This window comes from Schistocerca nitens, chromosome 1 (genome assembly GCF_023898315.1).
Source record: "Schistocerca nitens isolate TAMUIC-IGC-003100 chromosome 1, iqSchNite1.1, whole genome shotgun sequence".
Lineage (NCBI taxonomy): Eukaryota > Metazoa > Arthropoda > Insecta > Orthoptera > Acrididae > Schistocerca > Schistocerca nitens.
Genome location: NC_064614.1, coordinates 310,939,628 through 310,965,847, shown reverse-complemented (window position 1 = coordinate 310,965,847; position 26,220 = coordinate 310,939,628). Strand labels below are relative to the sequence as shown.

Sequence of the window (26,220 nt, the reverse complement as noted above, 5' to 3'; positions counted from 1 at the left end):
ACGTCGAGTTGCTGCACTACGCCAAGCAAACGGAGGTCCGACACGATATTACGAGGTATCAAATTACTTTTATTAACTCAGTATATGTGATGTATGTGTCTCAATGTTACTGTCATAAATACATGGCACGATGTAGAAAGAATACGTATAACGGGTGCAGTACGTGAAGAAGATATTGTTTATACATTCGTTTCACATGCCGAAACTTCTGCCACACTGTCATGCGTTAATGCTAGTATTTAAAAGTAATGTAATTATTGGTAACTTTTGTAACCACTATTACAGTCCTATTAAATACAGGTTATAGTAATGATCTTTTAAAAATAATTTAGTTTCGTGACGGAAACACAGTCGAACGTTTTTTTTCTCACCTCTCAGAAAATTTCATTTTTTTCCTTTCAGTGGATAATTACCCCAAGGCTGGGAACCACTGTACTAAGAGCAGGGTAGTCGCATCGTCACATGTCAAGCAGTTTTCTAACAACACGAGTAGTGCCAAATTACACTGAGAGCCAAAGAAATTGGTATAGGCATGCGTGTTAAGATACAGAGATATTTAAACAGACGGAATACGGCTCTGACAGAAGTGCAATCCTTCCTCAGACTTCTGTAGAGTTCAGTGCTGAGCCATCTACAAATGTCAGCGTGCGAACCAGTCAACGAAACAGCATCGACAAGGGCTTTCGGAGCCGAAGGCACACTTGTCTACCCTTGATGACTGCCCGACACAAAGCCTTACGCCTCGCCTGGACCCGTCACCACCTAAATGGGACTGTTCATGAGTGGAAACATGTTGCCCGGTAGGACGAGTCTCATTTCAGATTTTATCGAGCGGATGGACGTATACGGTTGTAGAGACAACTTCATGAATCCATGTACCCTGCATGTCAGCAGGGGAATTTTCAAGCTCGTGGAGGCTCTGTAATGTCGTGGGGCGTGTAGAGTTGGAGTGATATGTGACCTCCGATACGTTTAGATACGGCTGTGACAAAAGACACCTCATCACCTGCCTCCATTAATGTCCATTGTACATATAGACGTACTTGGTCAATTCCAGCAGGACAATGGGACACCCCACACTCCCAGAATTGTTATAGAGTTGCTTCAGGAACGCTCTTCCGAGCCTACCCCACTTCCGCTGGCCACCAAACTCCCCATTATTGAGTATATGTGGGATTCCTTGCAATGTGCTGTTCAGAAGAGATCTCCACCCCCTCATACACTTACGGATTTATGGACAGCTCTGCAGGATTCATGGTGTCATGGTGTCAGTTCCCTCCAGACATTAGTCGAGTCCATGCCATATCGTATGGCGGCACTTCTGCGTGTTCGCGGCGCCCTATACGATATTTGGCAGGTGTACCAGTTTCTTTGAATCTTAATTGTAGATTAACATCCTGCAATAAAAATACTGTTGTATCTACACATTCCTACAAAAAAGAAAATTTAGACAAGGCACATTATTCAGTGCCAAATAGGAACTGCTTTGCTTGCCGTATTGTTTAAAGGTCACGCGAATGTACCATCGCACTTTTACGACCTGGAGAAACAGTTACTGGAACGCCGTTAGAACAGCATCCACAAAGATGGAGTGAAGAATTTGTCTTCTGACGAACAACAGTGAATTTTCACATAGCTGAAGGCGACCGATCGGGAAAAAACTAAGTTTAGGTTTATGTGATTGGTGACAAAATTTTTGATGGTCGACATCACTAATTATTTGAATTTATTTAGTGCCTTAAGGCAATTGGAATCCCATTTGGTACCGGTTATGGAGGATGAGGTAGATGCTATCAAACACAAAGCAATCGTAAGGGAAAACCGGTTTCGGCTTCATGACATGGAACATTTCCAGTACCTCAAGGCACTCGTTTTGAGGAACATACGTGACGGATTAATTTTAAGTATTTGAAACAGTTAACAAGGGATGTTCCAACAAATTGAATGACTGAAGTAGGATTTAGACAGACCCTTCTCACATTTAGTTGCTTATATTCATTGTTATTTTTCACTTGAGTTGATAGGCGAACTAGGTAAGAGCTAGCTCAGTGATCTGTTGTCCTGTGCAAAAGTTCGCAAGCCCTTTATAAAATGGTACTCCAAGAGCGCTATCCTAGACCGCGCAGACAAGCCACTAAAGTAATTTTAATGCTGGGCACAACGCATATTTGTGAACGTCTTTTTTCTGTTACGGAATTGACTAAGTCCCATCAATGTTCGGTTTAACGGATTTTAGTCTGAGTCACTCCATGTATTTGACTGTACTACGAACCATTGTTTCAGACATATTACACTACTGGCCATTAAAATTACTACACCAAGAGAAATGCAGATGATATCGGGTATTCATTGGACAAATATATTATACCAGAACTGACATGTGTTTACATTTTCACGCAATTTGGGTGCATAAATTCTGAGAAATCAGTACGCAGAACAACCACCTCTGGCCGTAATAACGGCCTTGATACGCCTGGGCATTGAGTCAAATAGAGCTTGGATGGCGTGTACAGATACAGCTGCCCGTGCAGCTTGAACACGATACCACGTTTCATCAAGAGTAGTGATTGGCATATTGTGACGAGCCAGTTACTCGGCCACCATTGATCAGACGTTTTCAAATGGTGAGAGATCTGGAGAATGTGCTGGCCAGGGCAGCAGTCGAACATTTTCTGTATCCAGAAAGGCCCGTACAGGATCTGCAACATGCGGTCGTGCATTATCCTGCTGAAATGTACGGTTTCGCAAGGATCGAATGAAGGGTAGAGCCACGGGTCGTAACACATCTGAAATGTAACGCCCACTGTTCAAAGTGCCGTCAATGCGAACAAAAATAGTGAAGTGTTCTTTAATGGTAGCCCAAAGCATTTGTACATGTAGTGTAAACTGTCTCGTTCTACACCATTTCGATCAAAGAATCATTCTATTGATCTTTGGAACACGTAATTAACTAACTAAAGTTTGATGCGACGTAATGCGGAATGTAAACTGGGCAAGTCGGTGAACATCGTGTCGAAATGGGAACCCGCGCGACGAGCTGTGGCGTCCGCATCGTTAGGCGCGGTATAGATTTTGTAATTCCTTTCGATAAGACCCCGCAGGTGATTTACGGGGTGGGGTGAGGTCGCGGCAGGCAGGGCGCGCGTCCTGGCCCCGTCATTACGGCTACGCTGATTGTACGCTCGCGCAAAGTGAATCGGGATTCCGCGCGACCGCCGCTCGCAACACCCTCAATGGGAGCCTGTTAGGCCGCGCCGTTTATTACGGCCACCAATAGGACTGCTGCCCGCCAGAGTTATGAGTGTAATTATTTCGATAAATTTCACCGCCATTGTGTGCTCGGTCGCGCTGATCAGTATCACCTCGGCGATACTGCGCCACTGCTGTGCTTAAAACGAAATTAGCCCCTTGTTTCCCAGCACGAGGGACCGCAGAACGGCAGCCAGCGACCCGCTTTCTCCGTTACTGGCGGACAGAAAAGTTTTTCCCACAAATTAATACGGTGCCATTAGCCTAATGAAACTCTTCTTCGATAAAGGCGTGCGAAAAAAAGCAAGGACTGTAGGCGATGTACGACGCATCAAGCATATACGAGATTAAAATTGTACCACATAAACTTTTCAGTACTTTTTATGTCGAAAGAGCCTCTTGCCGTGACGCAGCGAGACACATTTTCTGCGGCGACACAAAATATTATTTTCTGATGAAAGATGTGTAACGGGACATATCCCTTCCAAGTCATATTAATAGTCTTAGGTGAGGATTATTTAGTTACGTTTCAGTACACATGTCTTTCATCTAACCGTAATAGTGAGTCGTTCCTTTTTTTACAACGTGGCATTTTATTATACTTTATTGTATGGAGCCGGGGACCTAGAAGCGACGGAGAGGCTTCGTCCACGCCATAGCCCTCAGTGGTTCACAACCCCATGACAGTCTACAGCAGTCCACTCACCCCAATGCCGCCCTACACCGAACCCACGGTTATTGTGCGGTTCGGCCCCCAATGGACGGGGCCCCATTCCCCGCCAACGTCTCACACCAGACGAGTGTAACCCCAATGTTCGCGTGGTAGAGCAATTATGGTGTACGCGTACGTGGAGAAAGCGTTTGCGCAGTAATTGCCGAGATAGTGTAACTGAGGCGGAACAATGGGAACCAGCCCTCATTCCCCGAGGCAGATGGAAAACCTCCTTAGAAACCATCCATAGACTGGCCAGCACACCGGACCTCGACACTAATGCGCCGGACGGAAAGCAGTGCGTTAGACCGCGCGGCTAACAGGGCCAGCACACAACATAGCATACACAAATAATACATATCAGAACTTGAATACGAAGGGCATCCAATAAGTAATCTAACACGTTCTTTTCTTTTCTCTACCAATTAAGGTTGAAAAAAAATTCAGAACCTGTTTTGGCACTTCGCAGAAATATTCACGTTTCAGCCCCTACAGTTTCATGAAGTTCCAATAGGTAGTGTCACTAAACGTATCCTTCAAAATGGTGTCTATAACGGAAGTGCGTTCCTAGCAGAGAGTTGTCATTGAGTTCCTTTGGAGAAAAACCAGAGCATCGCAGATGCTTGCAGAATTTCTACGGATACCAGGCAGTGAACAAGAGCACGGTGAGTCGTTGCGCTAGGTATCTTTCAACATCGCAACAAGGTCGCGCAAACCTGTCCGATATCTTACATGTCAGCCGGCTTCACACAACTGTGACTCCTGAAGCGTTGGAACGTGCTGACACTCTCATTCGACGTGATCGACGGATCAAACACCTCTCTGCCCAGCTGGACGTCTTTATCAGTAGGGCCGACACACTCGTCTACCACTTGGGGTACACAAAGGTGTGCGATCATTGGGTTGCTCGCCGCCTAACTGAAGACCACAAAGAGTAATGAAGGACCCTCTGCACAGAATTTCGTGCCCATTACGAGATTGCGAGGGTGATCATGACGATTTTTTGTCCAGCACGGACACAGGCAATGAAACATGGGTTCACTTTTTAGAACTGAAAACAAAACGGCAAGCTCCGGAGTGCCTTAGAAGAAAAAGTTCAAAGTCGCAACCTCAGTCGTTAAAGTCATGACGACGGTCTTCCGGGACTCGGAAGGGGTTATTCTGTTTGATGTCCTCCCTCGTGATGCAACGATGAACTCTGATGTGTATTGTGCTAGCCTCAGGAAATCGAAGAAACGGCTTCAGTGTGTTTACCGCCGCAAAAATTCAAACGAATTTCTCCATGAGAATGCAAGGCGTCACAGAAGTCTGCGCACCCTGGAGGAGCTCACAGAACTTTATTGTACTGTATTGTTCTTTCTCATCCATCCAACAGCCCGGATCTCACAACTTCGGACTCTCATATGCATGGCCCGATGAAGGATGCACTCAGCGGAAAACAGTAAACGGAAGATGGGGAGGTTATTGATGCAGCAAGACGTTGGCTCTGACGTCGACCAGTAAAGTGGTACAGTGCGGTCACACAGACCCTTCGAGCAGAGCGGCGTTAAGGCCGTCGCAATGAACGAAGTCTGTGTCGAAAAATAAAAAAAAGTGGTTTATAACCAAAAGAGTGGGGAATAATACATTGTCTTAGCGTCCTAAATACAATCAGCCTGCTTTGAGTAAAAAATGCGTTTCATTACTTAAAGGACACCTTTCGTATTTTCTCACTATACTTCAGTTTTCTCTTTCTTCGTCTCAAAATGCATGTGGAAACTCAGTCAGGTACAAAGTGTCTGGATAGTAAGACTACGTACTCTTGTCGTTTCCCTTTCTTTCGAAGTTGAAATTTGGTACTTCTCAAAAAACTGAAACTGTTATCGAGTCATCATACTTCTGACCGTTTCGATGCAGCCCTCCACGAATTTCTGCCTTGTGCCATCCTCCTCACCTCAGAGTAGCCCTTGCACTAAACATCCTTAGTTATTTGTTGGATGTATTTCAATCTCTGTCTTCCCTTAATGTTTTTAGCTTCTACAGTTTCCTGAAGTACCGTAGGAGTTACTCCCAGATGTCTTTTTTCTACTATCGACCCGTCCGTTCTTAATGTCAGTATTTTCCATACGTTCCTTCCTTCGCTGATTCTGCTGAGGAACTCCCTTTCTTATCAGTCCGCCTAATTATCGCCATCCTTCTACGGCATCATATCTCAAACTCTTAGATTTTATTCTTTTTAAGTTTTCCCGCCATGATACTTCACTGTGCTCCAAAAGTACATTCTCAGAAATTTTTTTCTCGGGTTAAGGTTGATGTTTAATACCAGCAGGAATGTACACTTTCTCTACACTGATCTGCTTTTTATGTCCTCCTTGCTTTGTCGGTCATGCGTTGTCTTACTTCCAACGTAACAGGGTTCCTGAACGTCGTCTACTTTGCTGTCATCAATTTTGTTGTTACGTTTGTCGCTAAGCTCTTCTCTGCTTTTGTTTAACACTTTAATCTTTCTTCAGTTTACTGTCAATTCATATTTTGTATCCATTAGAATGTCCATTCCATTCAACATGTTTTGTAATTCTTCTTCACGGCAGCGCGGGGTAACATTGCAGCCTGGGGCGCTTTGTCACGGTTCGCGCGGCTGCTCCCGTCGGAGGTTAGAGTCCTTCCTCGGGCGTGGCTGTGTGTGCTATCTTTTGCGTAAGTTAGTTTAAGTTAGATTAAGTAGTGTGTAAGTTCAGGGGCCGATTACCTCAGCAGTTTGGTCCCATAGGACTTACCGCAAATTTCCAATTTTTCTTCTTCACGTTCAGTGTTGTATTTTTGGTATTCACACATTTTTGTCCAGTCTACATATTTTAGCATTGATGTCTGTACACAGTCTTCATTTACTTGCTTTTTTTTATATTCTTCTGATGTCCTTTATTGCCTGTTTGATGTAAACCTGAACAACACTGGTGGCATGTTGCAATCGTGTGTTAAATCCCACTTGACGCGAACTTTCTTGACCTTACACGTTGAAAACTCATCCTTATTTTAAGTAGACGTTACGCAAGAGTCTATATAATTTAACCCCACTTGTCTCAAGAAAGCGAAAATCTTATCCTCCGTTATGTTGTCGATTGCTTTCTGTAGATCTACAGATTCTAGGCATATATCCTAGCCGGCCGGAGTGGCCGAGGTTCTATGCGCCACAGTCTGGAGCCGCGAGACCGCTACGCTCGCAGGTTCGAATCCCGTCTCGGGCATGGATGTGTGTGATGTCCTTAGGTTAGTTAGGTTTAAGTAGTTCTAAGTTATAGGGGACTGATGGCCTCAGAAGTTAAGTCCCATAGTTCTCAGAGCCATGTGAACCATCTGATATATCCTAACTTGTGTTTGTTTTGCTTCCCATTATTAAGTGCCTTTTGCTTTTCTGAAATCAAACAGATTTTAGCGTAATTGTTCTTTACTTTTCATGCTGTTGTTACGCATACCAATCATAGAAAATTCATAAATAAGTTTTGCAAATTGGTTAAATCAGGTAGGATGAGTGAGACGTGTCAAGAAATGAAGAGATTATCATAGGAAAAATCGATGCTTTGTTTAAGAAAAACTGAACGTAACTTCCTTGAGGCTAGAAGGACGAATGTGAACTAATGAAGCAGATACGGCAAGTCTCTATTAAGATCGATATACGGAAGGAAAAGAATCTAATGCGACAACCATGGAGTTTCAAAGTGTATCACGGAAGGAGGAGACCGTCTGTAAGGAAGAAGTAGGTCATCCAGCAGCATCAATTAGTTTTATCTTGCCTTTGCGCTTATTACGCCAGAATTACGTTGGTGGCAGTAGAACCATTCAGGCGTAAATCTGAAATATCTGTTCTCTGATCATAAAACGAACGTAGTCTTCCCTCCAGGCAGCCCCATTTGAGTCAAGGAGTCTTTCCGTAATACTTCCCCGATAATCGTACCCTTCGGTATAAAATCTAGCAGCACGTGTCTGAGTTGCTTTCACGTCTTCCTTTAATACGGCTGTTGAGGACCTCAAACGCTCGATGATGTCTGAAGCTAGGGTCCCACAACCATTCTATAAGATGTCTCGTCTCTTCCTGCAGTCACTCAACGACGAAACCCTCCCGTAAATTACAGCATCAACAGCAAACAGTTTCCGATCGCTGCTCACCCTATAGACCAGATCGTTTATGTATGCATAAAATTAGAGCGGTCGTCTCACCCTTCAATGGGACACGTTTGACAATACTATTGTCTATGATGAACACTCATCGCCCAGGCCAACGAACTGGGCTCTTATTAGTTAAGATGTCCCCAGATATGTGAGTGATCACATATCTGGGGAACCTAATTCCATAATCTCGGACCTCTGTTAACAGACTATTATTGAGCACTGTGTTAAAGCCTTTCCGAAAATTTGGGGATATGGGATCCGCCTGTTGGGTTTCGTCCAAGGATTGCAGGATATCGTCAGAGGAAAGGGTAAGCTGAGTTTCACTTTCTAAATTCCTTTTGAACACAAGCTTTTCTATCTCAAAGAAATTTGCCAACAGAAGAATATCGATCTGTAAATTTGCATATCTATTATTTACTCTTGTTAAGTACCACTGTCATGTGCACTTTCTTTCCAGTCCGTTAAAACTTTTCGCTGGTCGACAGATTCGCGAAGAATGCAAGCCAAGTACGGAAGAGCACTATCCGTAAAACTGACCTGTAATTCCATCCGGACCTGGCGACTTATTTGTTTTCAATTGTTCAAATGGTTCAAATAGCTCTAAGAACTATGGGAGTTAACATCTGAGGTAATCAGTCCCCTAGACTTACAACTACTTAAACCTAACTAACCTAGGGACATCACACACATCCATGCCCGAGGCAGGATTCGAACCTGCGACTGCCGCAGCAGCGCTGTTCTGGACTGTAGGGCCTAGACCCGCTCGGCCACAACGGCCGGCTTTCCAATTCTTCAATTACTTCTCAACGCCAGGGATATCTATTTCTGTGTCCTCCCTGCGGGAGACTGTGTGATAGCGGGAATATGGTACGTCTGAACGGTGTTCTTCCGTTAACTATTATTTAAGCAAGAAATTTAAAATGTCGTACTTCCCTTTGATGTCTTCTATTTCCACATAGGTTTAGTCGACGAGTTACTGATTCGAAGCCATCGACCCTCTTAGCGATATTAAGTAGCAGCGGAGTTTTCTCGAGTTCTCGGCAAGGTCTTTCGGTAATGTAGGATTATGAAGTTAGTGTATGTTACGTGACTCGAGGAGCAAATTTCTACTGACTTTTAAATGTCCATATTCTGATTCCTTTTCCGAATACAAACTGCAACGGTCTCTGTTTCCTCCGTATTTTCTGCATTAATTCCTCAGAGCACAGTTTACAATCAGTTTATACTTTACACATACTTCCTCTACGTCTTTCATACGTCTTAGAACTAAATACTGTCCATTAGCTGTTTAAGGATCGATGATATTCCTTTCGTTGACTGAGTTTTGTGAGGCATGTTGCAGGTACGATATTTCAGACAGGGTGAAAGATCTGTGAAGTGCAAATAGACTTAACGGTAAAGCAATAGCAGTAGTATAAAGACATTAGAATTAGTGTAAAAAGTCTGTGAGATTTTTTAGTAAGTGTCATAAGGGACATGGACAAAATTTCGTCACCTTAGTGCTTTAGGAATTATATAAGATCTCAAAAGTTGTGGGAAAGGCTACAGATTGGCATTTATGTTTCTGAAATTATCCTCTACTTGTATGCAAGTTACAATTAAATTGTTATAACATATTACATTTAACGCTGCAAGAACAGAAATGCCAAAAGAATTGTTGGTAATTTCGTTTCACAAAGAAATTTTCTAAAGTACAATTAATTTAAAAGAATTGTCAAAAATTTTAACAACTATAAATCACTCTAAATGCCATGAATGAACAATTTTTAAGTCATTTTCAACGTTCTACAGATGTGTCAAATACGAATTTGTATGTCTGTGTAGATGAAAAACCAAGTATTTCGTGCAACGAATCCGTTTCTCTCCACTTGCACTTTCCCATACGAAAAAAGGAAAGTAATCTTTAAAGATATAAAAGAAATTTTTAATGAAAGTTTTAATATTAGTGCCCGTGACGAAATTTCGAACAGCATGAGGGGAGGGAGAGGGGGCGGACAAAATTACGAAAATTCGCACATTTATAATAATAGCCACTATAGCAACATAGGTCAAACCTGCCACTATAGAGATTATACAGCAGAAGCTACAGCACCCTACTGAAAACAGCCCAAAGTTTGAACACGAATCAGTGCTCACAATAGGAATTGTTAATATTGCTGATGCACTAACTTGCCTCAGCATGAAAAACTGAATTTTATCGTACACGGAAAATACATATGCTGCATACAACACAAAAAAGGACTCAGATCACGCACGCGCGCGCAGCTAAACATTTGTTACCCTGTGAAAGCCGAAAATTCGTTGTTGCTGTTGTGGTCTTCAGTCCTGAGACTGGTTTGATGCAGCTCTCCATGCTACTCTATCCTGTGCAAGCTTCTTCTTCTCCCAGTACCTACGCCGGCCGAAGTGGCCGTGCGGTTAAAGGCGCTGCAGTCTGGAACCGCAAGACCGCTACGGTCGCAGGTTCGAATCCTGCCTCGGGCATGGATGTTTGTGATGTCCTTAGGTTAGTTAGGTTTAACTAGTTCTAAGTTCTAGGGGACTAATAACCTCAGCAGTTGAGTCCCATAGTGCTCAGAGCCATTTGAACCATTTGAACCAGTACCTACTGCAACCAACATTCTTCTGTATCTGTTTAGTGTATTTATTTCTTGGTCTCCCTCTACGATTTTTACCCTCCACACCGCCCTCCAATACTAAATTGGTGATCCCTTGATGCCTCAGAACATGTCCTACCAACCGATCCCTTCTTCTAGTCAAGTTGTGCCACAAACTTCTCTTCTCCCCAATCCTATTCAATACCTCTCCATTAGTTATATGACCTACCCATCTAACCTTCAGCATTCTTCTGTAGCACCACATTTCGAAATCTTCTATTCTCTTATTGTCCAAACTCATTATCGTCCACGTTTCACTTCCATACATGGCTACACTCCATGCAAATACTTTCAGAAACGACTTCCTGACACAAAATCTATACTCGATGTTAACAAATATCTCTTCTTCAGAAACTCTTTCCTTGCCATTGCCAGTCTACATTTTATATCCTCTGTACTTCTACCATCATCAGTTATTTTGCTCCCCAAATAGCAAAACTTCTTAACTACCATAAGGGTCTCATTTCCTAATCTAATTCCCTCAGCATCACCCTACTTAATTCGACTGAATTACATTATCGTCGTTTTGCTTTTGTTGATGTTCATCTTATATCCTCCTTTCAAGGCACTAACCATTCCGTTCTACTGCTCTTCTAAGTCCTTTTCTGTCTCTGACAGAATTACAATGTCGTCGGCAAACCTCAAAGTTTTTATTTCTTCTCCATGGATTTTAATATCTACTCCAAATTTTTCTTTTGTTATCTACACTGCTTGCTCAATATGCAGATTGAATTACATCGGGGAGAGGCTCCAACCCTGTCTCACTCCCTTGCCAACCACTGCTTTCCTTTCATGTCCCTCGACTCTTATAACTGCCGTCTGGTTTCTGTACAAATTGTAAATAGCCTTTCGCTCCCTGTATTTTACCCCTGCCACCTTCAGAATTTGAAAGAGAGTATTCCAGTCAACATTGTCAAAAGCTTTCTCTAAGTCTACAAATGCTAGATACGTAGGTTTGCCTTTCCTTAATCTAGGTTCTAATATAAGTCGTTGGGTCAGTTTTACCTCACGTGTTCCAATATTTCTGCGAAATCCAAACTGATCTTCCCAAAGGTCAGCTTCTACCAGTTTTACCATTCGTCTGTAAAGAATTCGCGTCAGTATTTTGAATCCGTGACTTATTAAACTGATTGTTCGGTAATTTTCACATCTGTCAGCACCTGCTTTCTTTGGGATTGGAATTATTATATTCTTCTTGAAGTCTGAGGGTATTTCGACTGTCTCATACATGTTGCTCACCAGATTGTACAGTTTTGTCAGGACTGGCTCTACCAAGGCTGTCAATAGTTCTAATGGAATATTGGCTACTCCCGGGGCCTCGTTTCGACTCAGGTCTTTCAGTGCTCTGTCAAACTCTTCACGCAATATCCTATCTCCCATTTCATCTTCATCTACATCCTCTTCCATTTCCATAATATTGTCCTCAAGTACATCGCCCTTGTATAGACCCTCTATATACTCCTTCCACCTTTCTGCTTTCCCTTCTTTGCTTGCCGACCGCTGGTGGCCGAGCGGTTCTGGCGCTACAGTCTGGAACCGCGCGACCACTACGGTCGCAGGTTCGAATCCTGCCTCGGGCATGGATGTGTGTGTTGTCCTTAGGTTAGTTAGGTTTAAGTAGTTCTAAGTTCTAGGGGACTTATGACCTCAGCAGTTGAGTCCCATAGTGCTCAGAGCCATTTGAGCCTTCTTTGCTTAGAACTGGGTTTCCATCTGAGCTCTTGATATTCATACAAATGGTTCTCTTTTCTCCAAAGATCTCTTAAATTTTTATGTAGGCAGTATCTATCTTTCCCCTAGTGAGATAAGCCTCTACATCCTTAGATTTGTCCTCCTGCCATCCCTGCTTAGCCATTTTGCACTTCCTGTCGATCTCATTTTTGAGACGTTTGTATTCCTTTTTGCCTGATTCATTTACTGCATTTTTATATTTTCTCCTTTCATCAATAAAATTCAATATTTTTTCTTGAAATAAAGAGACAGCATTGGTCGTATATTTTTTTTACTATTGCAATAGTAAAAAAAATATACGACCAATGCTGTCTCTTTTTTTCATGTAAACCTGTTATCTGGTCGTGGTGCACAGGACAACATGGAGTCGCCAATCAATAATATTTTTTCTGTTACCCAAGGATTTCTACTAGGCCTCGTCTTTTTACCTACTTGATTCTCTGCTGTCTTGACTACTTCATCTCTCAAAGCTGCCCATTCTTCTTCTACTGTATTTCTTTCCCCCATTCCTGTCAATTGTTCGCTTATGCTGTCCCTGAAACTCTGTACAACCTCTGGTTTAGTCAGTTTATCCAGGTCCCATCTTCTTAAATTCCCACCTTTTTGCAGTTTCTTGAATTTTAATCTACAGTTCATAACCAATAGATTGTGGTCAGAATCCACATCTGCCCCTGGAAATGTCTTACAATTTAAAATCTGATTCCTAAATCTCTGTCTTACCAATATATAATATATCTGAAAACTGTCAGTATCTCCAGGCTTCTTTCATGTATTAACCCTCTTTTATGATTCTTGAACCTAGTGTTAGCTATGATTAAGTTGTGCTCTGTGCTAAATTCTACGAGGCCGATTCCTCTTTCATTTCTTAGCCCCAAACCATAATCACCTACTACGTTTCCTTCTCTCCCTTTTCCTACTATCGAATTCCAGTCACCCATGACTATTAAATTTTCGTCTCCCTTCACTATCAGAATAATTTCTTTTATTTCATCATACATTTCTTCAATTTCTTCGTCATCTGCAGAGCTAGTTGGCATATGAACTTGTACTACTGTAGTAGGCGTGGGCTTCGTGTCTATCTTGGCCACAATGAGGCGTTCACTACGCTGTTTGTAGTAGCTTACCCGCATTCCTATGTTTTTATTCATTATTAAACCGACTCCTGCATTTCCCCTATTTGATTTTGTATTTATAACCCTGTATTCGCCTGACCAAAAGTCTTGTTCCTCCTGCCACCGAACTAATTCCTACTATATCTAACTTTAACCTTTCCATTTCCCTTTTTAAATTTTCTAACCTACCTGCTCGATTAAGGGATCTGACATTCCGCGTTCCGATCCGTTGAACGCCAGTTTTATTTCTCCTGATAACGACGTCCTCCTGAGTATTCCCCGCACGGAGATCCGAATGGGGGACTATTTTACCTCCGGAATATTTTACTCAAGAGGACGCCATCATCATTTAACCATACAGTAAAGCTGCATGCCCTCGGGAAAATTTACGGCTGTAGTTTCCCCTTGCTTTCAGCCGTTCGCAGTACCATCACAGCAAGGCCGTTTTGGTTAGAGTTACAAGGCCAGATGAGTCAGTCATCCAGACTGTTGCCCCTGCAACTACTGAAAAGGCTGCTGCCCCTCTTCATGTACCACACGTTTGTCTGGCCTCTCAACAGATACCCCTCCGTTGTGGTTGCACCTACGGTACGGCTATCTGTATCCCTGCGGGACGCAAGCATCCGCACCAATGGCAAGGTCCATGGTTCTTGGGGGGGGGGGGGGGGGGGGCGAAAATTCGTAGGGGTACGACATTAGGAGCAGCGACACTATTATGTGCACTTATGTTACCTGTCTAAAAGCAACGTCACTGCATTACAACACTACTGAAATCCCACGGGACGTGTCGCTGCATGTCGCCATATTATCGATAGGCCGCAATACACCTATGTCGTTCTGGGTCGCCGCGAGCGGTGCGCAGCAGAGTTCACCTGCCGCCCGATCACGTGGGCCCGTAAGTGGGACGGCTTAGGCCATGCGACCACAGGCCAATTCTCTGTTTTATTCACTAGCAAATGTGTTCCTCTCCACGGATGGCTGGAGTACTGACCACGACTCCGCACTATACCGGTTCTTATGTGAGCATTGATCGGGCTGATCGAGTTATTTGTTCATGGTGACAGGACCTGGTCAGGATATGATAATAGTAATATCCGCCTATCCCTATCGAGTTTTATTTAGGCGAACTGTGGTATCATTTCGGCCAAGAGATTTATTTGAGCCTCATTTACTTTGGTTACCGCCACCGTAAGTGAAGTAGTGTTAATTCCGGTTGTTTCATGTGCGGTCCTGGAAAAGTGAAAAGATCAGCAGCTATGTGTCGTTAACTCTGCGCTTCAGCGTGTTCAATAAATGTTAGAAAAACACTTTTGTGGTATGAACCGTGGGCTAGGAAAAACACACCGACGGATGAACATCAGAACAGAAACGATAGATCATTTTACTCCCTGAGTGGAGGGTCGGTTACGTGTTACTCAAGGGAATCACGGAGTAGCCAGTTCTTGGCTTGGAAGCACTATCACCCAGTCGTGGGGGTTTTGCTGAACATCTGCTCGTCGCCACTTGCTCCTACTTTGGGACACTGTTTCCATTGCAGGTCTGTCTGCGGCTTGACGTGGGGCCAACCATATAAACTCGTAGAACTTCCTTCGACTCGGTTGTTGTACATCTTATACACTCAGACCAATTTTGCGTAACTGTTCTCGTAGGTATCCCCTGTTAATGGTCATAGCATTACGTTGCCTTCAGTGTTAGAAAGAATGTCATGTCCGCAATAGTTAGGTCTCAGCATTTAGTGACAACTACCACGCCCATAATGATGCCGGTATGGCAGTCCTCACGTAGATGTTCTATCCGAAATATTACGGGGGTGACATTGTCTTTAACACTGAAGGTAATGTAATATGGCGGCAACGGCACTCCAGGTGGTAAGCGTGGGGTCACTAATTGGTACATATCTCGCTCATGTAAGCTCCTGCTGGTGGGTCTGTATGCAGCGTATATACTCCACGCAATAGTGGCTCAACTATGTGTGACACTTCCACTTCCAACTGACTTCGTTGACGTAATTTTTTTCTTGGTTGTTGTACTGGATTTAGTTCATTTGGCGTGACTGTATTAGCTTCGTAAAATTAGTCTTGTCCATTCTCTCTAGGTGAATTATCCCCTTTGCTCTGCCGTCCTGCATGCAATATCTCATACTTCGCAACTGTAAATATTTAATCATTTGTTTATCCCTCTTCTTCTGAAAGTGGTTGTTGGACTGCTGTTGGTCGACCATCTCCGATTATGCACTGTCAGAGAAGACTATATATCGTACTGACTCAAAAATATCACTGAATGACCATGGGTCTGTCCGGAGCATGTGGTGACGGATCGTCATTGTACAGTGCGTGCTAGTAGTATATCTATGGGGCTTGTCCCACATAGTAAATGCCCTTAGTGCCATACCAAACATACTACCGTTTTCGTTATGTCATTTTCCGGGTTGCCCACATGCAAGGCCAATTTGCGGTGCGGTGCTTGATCTTAAGCCACGCTTCTTTCTTGGACATAGGCTATTCATAGACCTCCAAACCAACACACACACACCACGGAATCACACACACACACACACACACACACACACACACACACACGCACGCACACAGACACACACACACACACACACACACACACACACACACACACACACACACGTGCAGAGACATACACATGTTGGTCTCCCGATCACGTGCGGCTGTTTGCCCGTCCACTAACACTAAATAGCCAGTCTGTACGTACAGTAGAATAGGTCAACTTGATCTTTGCACTCCACTTGTTACAAAGCGCTAATTACCTGTCTCAGTGTTATTCCCGAGTCTACATTGTCTGTATTATTGTTCTTTAACAGTGTGAAATCAATATTAATCACTTACTACAGATAAAATTTATAGGGTAAGGTGCACTTGGCAATAGCTATAGTTCGATTCTTGCAACAAAGTAAAATAGCGTTTTAAAGAAGCCAAAAATTGTCTGTGTTATTTGGCAGAATACCTAAAGAATTGTTTTAGAACAGTACAAAATACATGTGGGCCCACTTATTGTCACTACCGGCGTAACTTACGGGCTATGGCATATGTAGCGTCTAGAACATGATAGTGGACTGTCAAATTAAACCCTACAGTTTTACTTTCTAATCTAAATTGTCTGCAATATTTATTAAAATACCTGAAGGTATTGTTACTGAGATTTTTGACCAAATTCGCGCTATGTGAACGGTTGTACGAAGATCGATCTTTTAACTGACGTTCTTAGAAGTTTTTCAGTAATTCTTCACCTCACTACCTACCATCTTAGCGGGAGAACAAGATAATGCATCATCTTCAACACTAGAAAAATGTAATTGATGTTATTACCTGACTAATAGAGCTGTTTTATTACTTCAGATCTCAGGGCTGCTTGAGATTACGTTACTGATGGTATAGAGGTAACGATGGCTGTGAAATTTACTGACCGGAACTATTGTGGCAGGGCTCTCTAAAAGAATTTACTGACCTTATCTTCTTTCGTTTCCTTCCTATTGTCCTTATAAATATACCAAATTCTGTAGCATTTTTAGCAAGTGATATCACATTTTCCTATACTTTACCAAAACAAACAAAACTAACAGTAGCTCATTTTGTAGATATGTTTAATTCATTCTATCACTTAAACTGCATATTTTCGTAGTACGCGCGTGTAAGAACAAAATGCACATAATACGATAAGTTAGTCTCTGACTTAATCTAGTGTATACGAACCCAACATAACCTTCGATCAACATAGCGCCTGCTCGGTTTGCTTCAAGACTATGTGTCTGAGGTGTAGTAATGTGTATGGACAAGATTCCACACAAAATAAAGTTTGATCTTTGATCATGAACGAAAATTTGATTTTTGCACCAAAGTAAAGTAGCAATCAAAGGAACCGAAAACTTATACAATGTACAAAACACACGTAGCTCAGTTATTGGCATTACTAATATAACTTAAAGGTTAAGGTCCACAGGGACTAGGAGTTTATGTTGTCCTCATCATTTCGTCATCACCATCATCATCATTCGTAAAAGTGGCTAAACTGGATTGTGTAAAGATTGGAACTTTATACGGGCGCTGATGACCGCACAGTTGAGCACAGACGCCATCATCATCAGTAAGGTCCATTTGGTGACGTCAGTAGCTTAAAATGTTTGCACCCCATTTGGCGCAAGGGACAATGGACCTTCAAATTAAGTATCGCACTGTTATTTCCACATTTAAATTCTCTGTCGTATTGGTCTATGACAATACAAAACATGTGTGACTCATGTCGGTACACTCAACAGTTGCTGCGCTTGCAGCTACCCAGTCACAACTATTTTTCAGCATCACCATCTTAGTGATACATGTAGATCGTTGTAAATAGAAAACATTTTTATAAATTTTTGCTAGGTAACGAATAAGGATAGAAATATTGTTGTCCAGAACCTCTTTTTTCAATTTGTATAATCATCACTCAGAAAAGAACAATTTTTTTATTTTTGGTCTATGAAGTTTTAGTAGTATCCAACTTAATTTTAAACTTATAATTTATATCTAAATCCACATCGTCTAATTTTTTCCATTCAGTAATTTGATAAATACAAAAAGGTATGTTCTCGAATCCTAATACAACTTTCTAACTTTTTTCCTGTAAACAGGTTCGGCCTGTGCCTTCTTGCAGTTCTTCTGGCTGAGAGCGTTTAGGGTTTTTTATTTTCGCTTTTTACGTACAGCATTACACTATTGTTAAAACATTCAGCACTTTCTTGAGTGTACGAAGCCAACACTTCTCCTCCACTTATCTGCAGAATTTTCATTTTGAACTTTAAGTCTACAACCTTAGGAAACGAATGACTGTTAAATGTAGTTCCTCCATCAGTTTAACAGTTTTCGTATACCTTTTTTGCAGTAAGATACACTAAGTCCAATTCGCGATATTTATATACAACATAAACATCCTTTTTAAGCAGATCCAAACTACAATAGAGGTTTATAAACAGATATTTCGTCTATTCTTCAGTGTAGTAAACGTCCTCAGAGTCTGTATTTTCCTCGAGGACTCCAACTAATAGCTACTTTCCGTTGGTATTTACACTAAACGCCGATTTCTTGCTTTCCGCAGTTGTACCCAGATTTTTCCACATACCGCGTTTAGAGTAATTTGTTGGCATAGTTTGGACATCTACAATGCCTTCTTCTTTTTACATTCGTATTATTCCTTCACAGCGCGTTTTTCACGAAATAAGTCAGTTTGCATTTTCTGACCTCGATCTTTTCCAAGTCCAGTTTTCTTTTTCGTTTGCATAACACATTAATTGCATTTGAAGGAATAATTTCTTTAATGGAGAATGGTTCAAGTCTCTGCGATATATATATCCATTCTTTTTCTTAAAACCTGAAAAGTAACATCATTTTTGGGAACCAGTCGTAATTCAGCATATCTGTGTTTGGTGATATTGTGGAGAACAATTAAGTAAATTGCCAAAAAAACATGAAAAAATACCAGAAAGAGATTTTCACTCTGCAGCGGAGTGTGCGCTGATATGAAACTTCCTTCCAGATTAAAACTGTGTGCCCGACCGAGACTCGAACTCGGGACCTTTGCCTTTTGCGAGCAAGTGCTCTACCATCTGAGCTACCGAAACACGACTCACGCCCGGTACTCACAGCTTAACTTCTGCCAGTATCTCGTCTCCTACCTTCCAAACTTTACAGAAGCTCTCCTGCGAAACTTGCAGAACTAGCACTTCTGAAAGATAGAATATTGCGGAGACATGGCTTAGCCCCAGGCTGTGGCTAAGCCATGTCTCCGCAATGCAGGTATAGCGGCATTGTCCTGCTGGAGATTGTCTTGACAAGGGGCTTCTCCGTACGCCCTGTATGGCTGTGGGCCTATCCAGCAAGATTTACTGAGGGATGAGCTCGCCACCAATTGCTTCCAACTCCCAACATACCGTTTCTATTAGCGAAGAACCATAAAAATAACTTATGCTTTTAGCGCCCTACCAGGCTCCATCAACGCCTGCTCAGACCATTAACTTTCAAGTGTCTCACTGAAGGTGCGACGGGTTGTAATACAATCTTTAACATTTTTCCATATACGAAAAACAGGTGAGAGAGTAACTTGTTCTCTCCCAATATGCCAACTTACCGTTGCATTTTCATAACGTTTCTCACCTCTGTGGCGTCTTCTCTGGATCATCCTTCTGAAGTTAATTTATGTTAGCTGATATAAGCTCTCGGCAGGATACGACTTCTATGCTGCAGTTACATACTCTGCTTTCTTCGATAGTGGCAGCATTACTGTACAGTTTGTTAATTAAGAAGACATTCCATTTGCTGGGAAGTTGATTATTGAATTAGGACGCGCCATTTGAAAAGTACTTTCAAAGTTTTAAGGTCTTTCGTCACTGCCTCAAACGCTTTCTGAATGTGAAAGGTACCTTCTTTTAATTTTATTATTAAAATTGCCATCAAATACGGCATTGCCTGGGTATTCATTTTTGCCAATTTTCTATTCGAAACGAAAGCAAAAAATTAATTGAGTTTGTAGTGAAATATCGAAAAAATTTCATTTCCATGTATTCGTGAAAACTTCTTCGAAATTGTGAAACAGTTTCTATGCGCTAGATGCAGTTGCTTCGAGTGTTTACAACACGAGATTGTAAACGAGTCTATGGCAATGCCTCTTCAAAGTCAGCTATAGGGGTGCCTTAGTAGTAAAAGATAAATATATTAAAATTTCATGCACGATGCGGACGTTCTTCGCACATATGAGTGATTATGGCGTCATATCCCTCGAAACAAATGTTGTACAGTGTAGTTACATTCAGCTGCGTCTGTGGACATTGTCTGCGAAATATGTAGCGAATAGAGTTCGTGTCAAAGAAGTAATAAATATAAACTTCATGCATAATGCGACATTTTTTCAAGCATCTCAGTGTTGATTACATAATATCTCCTGTTCTGTGTGTCATACAATGATGTAATTTTGTACGTACATTCAACGGCATACCTGGATACCGCCTGCAAATTGGTTGCGAATAGAATTGGTAGCACAGAAGCAATAAATTTAAACGTTATGTACGAGGTGTGGCTAGAAAAAAACCTGACTAGTACTGGTGAAACAATAAAACGAATGCAATAAGGCTGAAAGTCGCGTGGCCTGTCACGTGACTCTCACTCCGCCTACTGCTCGAGTTTCATCTGCCTCCTGCACTCAGTCTGCCCGTGGCGTCTGTTTTAAGTAGTTGACGTTTTGTCTGTGCGTCGGAAAATGTTGAGTGTACAGAAAGAACAGCGTGTTAACATCAAATTTTGTTTCAAACTAGGAAAATCTGCAAGTGAAACGTTTGTAATGTTACAACAAGTGTACGGCGATGATTGTTTATCGCGAACACAAGTGTTTGAGTGGTTTAAACGATTTAAAGATGGCCGCGAAGACACCAGTGATGACACTCGCACTGGCAGACCATTGTCAGCAAAAACTGATGGAAACATTGAAAAAATCGGTAAACTTGTTCGACAAGATCGCCGTTTAACAATCAGAGCAGTGTCTGAGTTAACAGGAGTTGAGAAGGAAAGTGTTAGGCAGCAGTTTTTCACGCACATCGTTGTTGATGACGTCATACTCCTCAACTATGATAGGGGATTCTTACCCAACAGCGATTGTAAAGGATATGTGTCCCACGTTTGGTTGAAATCGGAACTGTGGTTTAGGAGCAGATATGGAAAACACACACACACACACACACACACACACACACACACACACACACATATATATATATATATATATACCAATTATTTTTGTAGTATGTATGACTGTGCATCTAGTAGAGATGTTACCTGTTACTATTTATGATATTAAGTTTTCCTTGTTTCTTCGAACTAGTCGCCGCAGCTCCCTTTGTTCGTTGTGTATGACTGCTTACTATAGCTCCATGCAATTCAATTGGACTGTTTTCTTATATCGATTTAATAGGCCCAATTAGAAGGGGCAGCTAGAGTAACAAGAGTCAATCCAGGCAGGGCATTGCGTGCATGGGCAAGCTTGTACAACTTGATGAAATAGATGTCCAAGAGCGTGCCAGGTAACGAATGTATTGCTCAGAAACCTTCCATTCCATCTTCTTATAGCACATGTTTTAGATTGTGCGATTTTTTATTTCATTGTTTTGGTTTCTGTCATCCTCACGATGCACGCAGTGAAGCTAACGCTCCTGCTACTCGTGATGCAAGGTTACACAGCCGTGATGCTGCGTGCTCGCTAAAGCATGACGGTTACAGAGGACTTAGGGTGCTCACCATATGGCACATATAGCTTACTCAGTGCTTCTTTCTTCAATGAGGAGATTTGATTCGAAATGAACATAGTAACTGATTATATATTCCTTAGCCTATTTTTGGAGATTAAGGAACTAAAAGATAAATCTAAGGAATAGAATGATTTGAAAACGTCTGTGGAGCCCACATGACGCACGTGTTTTGTTATTCTCGGTGTGTGAGCTGTCGCATATTTCTGGTTCAAGATCACTTTTCTGAGTCCATTGTAATGATTGAAGAGGACGTTCTAGGGTGCTAATCTTAATCAGTTCTGTTTCTACTCCACAAACGTTGCTTACTATTTCACCCTTTATCAAATGTCAATCATGATAAGTCATAGCTAAGAGTTACCGTCATCTTCCTGCTGAAAAAAAATATTTTATTTCTTTTGGGTAATCTTCAGATTTCACTACTTTCAAAACTGTTTTGTTTGTGAAATAGGTACGTGCATCTACGAATCGTTTAACTCAGAGAGGGTCGCAAGTATACTTCCGTAGTAACCTTCAACTCGACAATATCTTGAATTCCACTACCATCTTCAGGCGAACCTCATTAGCAGTTGATTAAATTACAGCTGTTGAACTGAAAAATGGTCATAATGAAAAATATAATAATTCGGCGTGTCATCTGCTTGAAATTGTGACAGAACTCCTACTGCCTAGGGCAGGATGTCTAAGGTGTGATTTCAGCGCATTCGATGATGACCATATTATCGGTGTTCTAAGACGTCATTCAAGCATATGGCATTTCAGTACACCCGTGTAAGGAATCCACCATAAGTACCGAACGATATCTGCTTGGGAAACAATGTGTTTACAAAGGACGTCACCGCCGTCGTACATGGTTGGTGACAGCGATGCGCCACAGTGCTTATAAATTCAGTACCGGTTAACAGCAGTCAGAGCAGCCGCACAATTAAGAAACTCCTTCCTTTGGCAGTTGGAAGCAGGTGCCTAGCAAGTGTATCTATCCATACCGTGCGGCATGAGGCAGAGAGAACAGCTGACGCGAAGGAACACGATGCTGAACTCTTGGGGGAATGTAGTGTGGACTAAAGATTCTTGGGATCCGTTGGTACATAGATAGCAGGGAAAAAGTACGGCGACCTCCACATGAGGCGATTTATAGTGATTGTCAACAGAAAATCTGTCGGACACGTGTGCGGCTATTCTAAGGTGAGGGATTACTACACAAGCTGAAATGGAGCCGCCTCTCACACGATATGGCAATCTACACACGATCTTCTCAGTTAGTTTGTTCAGATAGGGCACAACAACCTGTACTTACAGCTGGACGAAGAACTATGGCATCTCTGACGATTTGTGGCTGGCTCCACAGAAAAACCACCCCGAAAGGTTCATCTTTCATCAGACGTACTGACTGTAGCAGCGGCTCTTTCGACTTCCAGCTTCGGTCAGTGAGTATTAGTTGCGTGTGGCACTTAAACGCTGCTAGATCTAAGCAGCTACTGAAATTTGATACGATGCCACGACACCTTAGTCTGACAAACTGGGTGCCACAAGCTATCGGACATGTATACAGGGTACAACGCGTGTAAGTGCAGATATTTTTATATGTTGTGCCTTAATATGTACCTACTTTAGTGCCTTGGTTGTTTTTCCCCTGCGTCGGACAGTCTTCCCACAGAAATATCACAAAATTTTACGACCTGATGTTTTCTGTGGGGTCGTAACTGCACCTGTTAGTATAGACTTAGACGTTTTGCATCCATTCGTTCACACGTCAGCACCTGACGTCTTTCCCAGGGGAAAATAAACATTAATGGCTCACTCAGGCCACATACAACGTGGAGGTACCACCAACCCTAAAAACATACGACTTGTAGTAGCTGTAATTACAAAGGCCAACGGAATTTTTTTAAACTTTTTTTTACTTTGATAGCTGATCTTTAGACATTATTATGAGCTGAATCTCAATCTAACCTTAGTGTTTTTGTATCACCCATGGTTTTCGAGCAATATGCTTTTTATTACATAGTGTAAAAATTCTATGCTATACTGTAAACGAGGAAATTAATGAAACGCTTTGTTACAACGTAAGCATGGTTTGTATTTCCAGTAATCTACTTAAAAAAATGATATGGGGCAATAGAGATTTCACTTGTCAGCTGGAATTGGTTTGTATTTTCTTTCTCTTTTTTCTTTGCAGCTTCTTGTGTAGCTTTTTCTTCGATGAATCGCTTGCTGAAATTCTCGGTGAAGTGACCAACAGTAGTTCCCCATCATTTGGTCTTCCAGCGGCCTTGGTAGCCTTTTTATATCACTTTAATGTTCTGGTGAAAACGCTCTCCTTGCTCCTCACTAACATCGCCCATATTTTCCGCCAAGTAATCAAGGTGACTTTTCATAAAGTGAACTTTCAGGCTCATTAAAAAGTTTTAAACTTCTATAACACTGTAGCTATAATAGAAATATATTGTGGGTCATTTTCGTGTCCTAAGAATTTTGTAATGACTTGCTTGAATGATACCCATGCTTCACTCTCATTTAAGGTCGTTTTGGATTAAAAGTTAACATCAAACATCAATTTTGTAATGTCATATCCGACAAAGACGCCTTATTTTAGTCTAGCATCTGAATGTTGTGGAAAATTTTGGCAGATAATTAAAACATCGTCCATCCTTAGACAAAGCCTTTACTAACTATTTCATTAGGCCTAACATTATATGTAGAGGTGGTGGTAGGAGTACGTTTTTTGGATCTATAAAGTTTTGACGTAGAAAGTTCTTTTCACCATGTTTTAAAGACTCCATCATAGACCAGTTCTTTCTTCATCAATGTTGATACCTAGCCCTACTGTCCCATTCACACAAGAAACATGGAAATCTGGTAAAGCCACCTTGCTGATCAAGTAGCAGGCATGTTACTTTTAGATCGCCACATATCATCCAAACATGAGTAAAGTAGCATATTTTATTTAGCACTATTTCTAGGTTTTCATAGCTTTCTTTCATATGTACAGAATGTCCAACAGGTATTGATGCATACATGTCACCATTGTGTAATAAAACAGCCTTTAAACTAGTTTTGGATGAATCAATACACAGTCTTCCTTTTTGTATTTAATACCAAACTCATTCATCAGACCGGGAATGTCTGAGCAGCACATTAAATCACCTTCTTGTTGGAAAAAAACTTGGAAACGTGCTGCTCTCTCTTTCTATACATGTATATGCTGGTTCCAATTACCAATAAGTTCTTTTCTTTTAATCTAGAACCTAGCAATTCAGCTTTTTCTTTCGTTAAACCCAGATCCCTAACCAAATCGTTAAGCTCTGTCTGCGTAAACAATTTGGGCTCTAGACCTTCTGTATTACAGCGGAATTCATCATCATCTTGTTCGTCTAAATCACATTGTACATCGGAAAATACTCCTGTAGTAATACAATTTAAATCATCTGGTACTTGAGGAATAGGCAAATCTACACCATGCCGTACTGGTCGGTTGGCGGACGGAAGGTTAGGGTAGCTTATTACCTTTTGGTTTTTCGAATTATGACCAGTAATATCAACACTGCAAAAGTAGCAATCATCGGAATGATTTCCTGACACCCTCCATATCATAGGAGCAGCAAATCTAAAGCCCTTTTTTCTCCTTTTTGGACCATTTTCTCAGATGTTCAACACACACATAACATACCTTATGCGGCGCCCAAGTTTTATCTTGATCACCAAGATCAGATCCAAAGTATGATAGATCTTTTTCACGAAGTCTGTAATGTTTCTTTGGAGTTTTAATCACAAATTCACCACAAATATAACAAAAACTGTCAGAAGGGTTTTTACAACCACGATTACACATTGTACTGAGCACATGTACAGGAAACTGGAAAGTGAGGTTAGGTAGACAGTAAAGAAAACACCATCTGTTAACACAAAAATAGCACCGACCTTTTTTTTGCCAGCAAATGTTTTTCAGCAGTGCTCCAACGTCAACTACATTCATTACATCTTCTTTTTAAATTGTTTTAAATATATAAAACTGTTAAATTCTTTCAAAAATCGCTTAATTTAATAAATTTAACTGTAAAATGTGAAGAAATGGTGGGTGATGCAGTTTTATAAGTATCGTATTTTGATTTACCACCCAAAAAACATAAGAAGAAGGTATTTTCAGCAAAAGAGTTTTTTCCATCGTTGGACTGTGTTATTAGTCTGCATAAAATGTATGTGTGCATTGCTTAGGGACCAAACTGCTGAGGTCAGCGATCCCTAGACTTACACAGTAGTTGAACTAACATCACCCATTCCCGAGGGAGGGCTCGAACCTCCGGCGGGAGAGGCGGC

General features: G+C 41.6%; 1 protein-coding gene across 1 annotated transcript in view; it reads left to right on the top strand.

Moving 5' to 3' along the window:
* Positions 1 to 26,220, top strand: part of LOC126244582 (discoidin domain-containing receptor tyrosine kinase B-like) — a 457,485-nt gene that overhangs the window by 240,957 nt on the left and 190,308 nt on the right. The window lies entirely within an intron of this gene.